This window comes from Sinohyriopsis cumingii, chromosome 5, assembly GCF_028554795.1.
Source record: "Sinohyriopsis cumingii isolate HCF-2022 chromosome 5, ASM2855479v2, whole genome shotgun sequence".
NCBI classification, from domain to species: domain Eukaryota; kingdom Metazoa; phylum Mollusca; class Bivalvia; order Unionida; family Unionidae; genus Sinohyriopsis; species Sinohyriopsis cumingii.
The window spans coordinates 70,911,551-70,918,034 of record NC_142965.1 but is presented as its reverse complement, the minus strand read 5'-3'; the positions used below and the strand labels follow the sequence as shown (position 1 = coordinate 70,918,034).

At 30.6% G+C, this 6,484-nt stretch overlaps 1 long non-coding RNA gene across 1 annotated transcript; it reads left to right on the top strand.

The window, feature by feature from the left end:
- Positions 1-252: 252 nt before the first annotated feature.
- LOC149799401 (uncharacterized) lies at positions 253-2,436 on the top strand. Its single transcript, XR_016420901.1, has 2 exons — positions 253-426; positions 1,616-2,436. It is a non-coding gene; the product is annotated as an uncharacterized LOC149799401 (long non-coding RNA).
- The last annotated feature ends 4,048 nt before the right edge of the window (positions 2,437-6,484 follow it).

Below are 6,484 nucleotides of genomic sequence, written 5' to 3'. Positions count from 1 at the left end.
TTTAATGTCTTTTTATCCTGTTCACATAATGAATTAGAAATGAATCAATGAACTGCCTATAGGAAGTCTGGTTTTGTTTTCAAAATGTTTTTTTTTCCTTTGCATTACGACATATTATTTAACAGATGTTGCTTATGACAAGTGCACATAAGACTTTGTATTAGAAAAGAAATATATAATTGTCCACGATACTGAGAAAATGAATGTGCACGGTATAATGTGTGTTATATACTGCACAATTCAGCTGCTTATCTGGTTTAACCACTGTGTTTGCTGCAGATTCGTCGTGGGGACTGCACTATCAAGTTTGATTTGGGAAGATTCATCTTAGTATGTACAGATGACTGCATTGCATCGATTACATTCGAGACATCAGATTAGACTAGAACCTGCCATAAAATTAAGGGGATAAAATGGAAACAAAAGGTCAGACCAATTTTAGTGCCTGTTACAAAAACATAACTGTTAATTCCAATGATGAATTTTATTGTGAAAGAAACGAATTTCAGGGCAATATTCAGGGCCATCCTCTTAATGTTGTGCATGCAAAAGATAATCATGTCTTACTTTTTAAGGATGACTATTTCTAACATCAGATGATATCAATATTAATATCTTCTGGTACAAGCAGTGACTTGTTTCTTATTATATACGAAAGAAAATGGATAACTATTAACCCGGGTACCAAGATAGTAGAGACTAATTTTCTATCATAAAAGATATCACTACATCTGATAAATTTGGATTTATTACTAAATTTGCTAAGGCCATACAATATATGAATGTAATGTTTTTCTTTTCTTTTTCTTTTTTAACATATCTTATACTATGTAGTAAATTCATCAACATTATGGATTTTACGACATAAGAACAACAACTGATTCTTATATGCACAATGTGATATTTTCATGACGATGATGAATATGATGATGATGTTATTATTATTATTATTATTATTAGTAGTAGTAGTAGTAGTAGTAGCGGTATCAGTGTTATTCGTAGTGTCGTCTTCATCGCCACAAGAACAAAAATATCAAAAAAGTTTCACTATAAAACGTATGCATGCTCTTTCGATTTCCCTTTACTCCGTTTCATTTTTGTCATTCTTGTGTTCATGCAAATATAATACTAAATGACATGCCACATTTAATTTAATTTGCTTTTTTGTCATCTGTGTTTCACATTTCAAAACTTTTTATTCTCTTCTCCATAATTGTTACTTTATACAGTCAAAAACGTATGATAATATAGATGGAATTATTATACCCATGTTTCCTTCTGAATCTATCTTGTGATCTGGTGTTTGAAATAAACAGTGACATAAAACTTCTTGATTACGTTTTGTTTTAAGTCATCGATGATCACATGAGCTATCTTGTTTCCGTGAATATTCGTATTGCGCAACATTGATTATGATGGCAGACACTATCTCATTGTATTCTTTTATGTATCTCTATGAAGACCCATTCGTCTCTTAGGATACCAATTGTTTGCAATACCTGTCTTCACGTATCCTGATCTACTACCATTCAAATTTCATCTATTGATCAACAAAGAAATGTTTCGACCACTGACACGCGTCAGGAAATTACATTTATTACCGTATATTTTTCAGACTCCTGTGCTGTCGGAATCTGTATCTGCTTGTTCATCTCTTACTCAGTCCCAATCCATATCACTGTGGAGTAAATAAATATACGCATGGATAAAATAAGATCCCGCACTGCAACAGCGAAAGGAGGTCATATTATAATATCAATATTCCCATCAGGAACATATTTTGTGGATTTTACACCAGTCCAACAAGTATTATTAATGTAGTTTGTTATATATTTTAATTGACCTGATTATGTTGAATTGTTGGGCTCAAACATTTAGTGTATGCTTTCGTAGCGTGATCAAAAGCCACGGAAATTTAAATAAGCATGTTTGTGTTTGTCTGTAGATCGCATAATTTGAGTTTTGGGGCTGTTTTAGCTGTTTTGGTTTTCATTAGTGTCTTCTTTTATTCATTTTGCTTACTCAAATATGTTCAGTATAAACCGTCTACATTATGCTAGATTATGCTAGATTATGCAAGTTATGCTAGATTATGCTAGATTATGCAGAAGCCTATAGATTCAGACCCAACAAGAACTGATTGGCATATTTATATGCGTTTGCAAAGAGCTCTGTTAGATTTGTACGGAATTTTCTTATTTTATTAAATGTTCCTTGTTAAAGCATATTGTTTATAATGTTTAGTCCCTATTTTTGTACCAGTTTTACTCACAGTTAGTTTGGCATCGATAATTCTAATTCTAATATCCTAGTTTAATTCACATATACGTGACTTAGACTTACAAGTGTAAAATCTTTGTTAGCAAAATCACTCAGGAATGTTTCGGTCAATGAATATTGAGACAACATATTAAAGGTTTCTGCTATCCGAATTAATTTCAAGAATTGTATTTATTTATTTATTCATTTAACACTTTGAATTTGACTTCTTTTTTTTCTGCATTGCATCTATGTTGATTAATTTAGTTAGCGACTTAGATTAACGGTTAGTTTGATGGAGATGATTGACTTCACATAAATTATTATATGTTAGATTTTATGATTTAAAATATCTTTCATACAAAATGAAATAATGCATGTTCTCTCAAACAAAATTACAAGGGAGTAAATTTGGTTAGAAGATAATGATTATAAGTTCAACGTATTAATTAGACAGTATTTCAATTTAAGGTATAATAAGGTGACAAAAAATGTTAATCACGCTGATTGATTGAAAATATTTGGTTAAAACCATTCACTGTTTTGCATAATTAGTCAGTTATTGCTACATTACAAATTGCTATAAACATGTGCCACTGTGTCAGTTCCTCTCGTTTTGCAATAGCACACCTTGCAGTCAAACATGATACCGTTTTTAATTTTATAAAATGAGGCAGTCGCGGCCAGAATAATATCATCATAGATTGAAACACATGAAGAAGAATGTGTCAAAATAACAGAATAATTGGAAATGTTTAATATGTGCCTAAAATCATGCTCTACGATCATATTATCTGAACATTTTCATGGCGAATTTAAGTACATTTTCTGCATTCATCTTATTCTCAACACCATGATTGGTCCGCTATTCCTCACTTCTGAAAATAAAAAATACGACGTTTATTTGCAAACATGAACATTGAGAGATATTATCAAATAATAGTTAAATAATATATTGAAAGAAGGCAAATATTATTTGGTACAAAACCTTATAACCGTTTATAGTTCATCGAGAGAATATGCTTCAGATGAAGAACCCTTTTTATGTATCTGAAACATTTTGTGCCGATGAATTTATAAACGTGTAAACGTGTGTGGGTGTATATATATATATATATATATATATATATATATATATATATATATATATATATATATATATATATATATATATATGGAATCCTTTGGGTTATTCATATCGATATTATTTTACAAGATGACGATATTTTATACTTCGTTGAGAAATGTGGAGAAGATGGTTAGTGAATTAAACATAGAAATGCCATTGTACCAAATAGATCTTGGTCAGGATATATTCAGATGTATTTTTGTAAATAAAATAAATGGGGATAATTTTCAGAAATTTGATTTGAGGGCTTGGTAATTGTATGATTAACAATATAGCTTGAATGACATTTGCAGAGGTATACCTTTGTCACGCTGCATTGTTAAGTTCTTTTCCTCCATAATAAATAATAAATTAAATAAAGGGGCCCAAAACCTTTTATAGAAGAACAGGCACCATCTAGAAAAAAATAGGAGCAATATTAATGACGTTTTTACTTTACATGGGCTAATTTCACATCCAATTAATAAATAGAAAAATACCTGTTTTGTGGCCTTATCAACTTTACTAAAGCACTTGATTTTGTGATAAGAGATAATTTATAGCATACACTTAATTAATTGCTTCTTAGGGGAAATATTTTGCATATTATTAAACCTGTGTATGAACTGGTTAAATCCAAGGTTAATTATGATATTTATTGTTAACGAATTTGTCTGTACAGTTGAAGCAAAATATGCTGAGTATTGTCACTTTCTTACTTGCAATGTTGTTAATTGTTATAGTAGAGGGGTGTATAATTAATGTATTGGTAGACTGGCTTTGACGCTGGCATGTCTAAGCTTTAATTTCCTTTATGATGATGATATGATGATGATACCGTTATATTTTTTAATTGTCTTCGAAAGTGTTTGATCTGTTGGAGTGTACGTTACAATAGATAGAAACTAAGACAACGATTACGACATTTAGAAAGGAACCGTTTACAATTAATAAGGAGTTTGGTTATTGTAACACACGACTAGAAATCTAGGAACAGTAAAGAAATGTACATACCTTAGAGCTGATCTTACATCTGGCGGACCATTTCTTGAAGAGATTGCATCGGCTGTGCCGAGGCATATATTGCATTATTCTAGTGGATATACCTGATGATAGTAAGGTTAAAAATAAATTAAAATGGACTTATGGTGTTAGAGACGTGTCGTCACGACTGGAATTCTTTGAAGTTTGGCTCAATTAAGTAGTAGGTAATATTTACATATTTCTGGATAACGTCTTTAAAAAATCTTGGTCGGAGTGGTCGTCTTGATCCATCAATTAATTCCTGTATTATGAGATATATTTTTCGAATTGAAAATATTTTTTTATATTATTTTCTAGCATTTTTCAAAGTTGTTTTTCTCACAAACAACGATTGATAGCTAGGTGATAAAATGTGTAATTAAGGTGATTTGAATGACATTAACATGCAAGAGGTATAACTTTACTACGCTGCGCTGTTTCATTGTTGAATTTCATAATAAATATGGCATATTTATTGAAGTACAGGCAGGTTCTAGACAAATATGAATAACGTCCATAACATTTTTATTTTCCATGCTCTTAGTTTGCATACAATTAAAAAGTAAACACATATGTTGTGTGTAATTTATCGATTTTACTAAAGAATCTGATCTGTGATATATGATAATCTATGGCATAAAGTTAATACATTTGTTATTATGGGAAATATTTATTTGTTATTATGGGAAATATTAAGCTAATTATTAAATCTGTGTTAGTCAATCCAGGGTTCTGTATGATAATATTATTATTTGTATTTGACTTTCGTGTATCAGATGAGAATGGTAAGATACATGACTTACCATTTTTTTTATTCTCAACGCTTTTATATGATAAAATAGAAGATTGAATGCTTCATGGCAAAGAAAGCATTTACATGGGTGTCATAAGACTTAGCTTTACTGTATGATAATCATGTTGTTATAGTTTCGAGTTCTCGTACATTTCTTCACAACGGCTGAATTAATATTAACAATAGATGGAAAGTAAGACACGATCGTGATGTTTCGAAAAGGTTGTTGATTATCAGTAAAAATGAAGTCTAGTGATGGTGTCACAATATTAGAAATAGCAAACAAATTTGTAGGTCTTAGTATTGTTCTTACAAGGGACGGACTCTCTGATGACTAAGACATTGTTTTCTCTGCCGAATCCTGTAAAGCAATATTCTTGGTGCAAATATATATTTATGAGTGTACAGATCTATATATGTCGCCAATGAGCTGTTTTGCTAAGTTGATATCAGAATTATTGAAATTTTGCTGTGAGGTATTGGGACTTATACTGTCAATGATTTTGAAAGAGTATATTCACATGTTTGTTTGTTTTATATTCAGTATTTATTGGCACACATGCAGTATTGCTAAGATTATTTAATTTGAATTATTCGTTGGCTTTATTTTCTTAATAATGATATGTTACATACATTTGTATGTTGTACTTGACCTTTCCAAAATCAAGTTTACTATGTACCTAACTAGGGCTATTACGTTTATAACCAACATACTACATGGCTAATATTTCTCTGTCGTAACAGATTAAATATTAGGATCATTATCAATGGAGGTTTACATGTTTATCTTAATCAGAGTCTAGGAGATTCAATTACCTCATGAAGAGCTTGTCCACCTGACGTTTTCTATGTTTTTTAAAATAATGTTTGATTTTGTTGACAACTTAGCGTAGAATTGAACACATGACCCTCATCATGGTTCTGCTATTGTTTGTTAGTTAATTTTTTCATAATGTTGTTTACTTGCGAAATCACTAATTCTTACATTAACAACTTTAGGAGAATCTGTTTTATTTTTGTGATTTGTGTGGAATTATTTATTCAAAATAGTATTCAATGGAAATACAAAGTGCTCATCAGAAATATTTTGGATAGAAACTTAAATTTGGAATTATAGTGAACTCAGCCAAGAATATTTCTGGATTATATCATTGAAATACATCAATAGACTGTTAGCACGTCATCAATCACACTTCAGGCTATTGGCACATTACCACATTCGAGACTACGCGCACATCAATACATATTGGAACTTATTTGGAATACCACTAACATTTTGTTGGAACTTAAGACATTTAGGA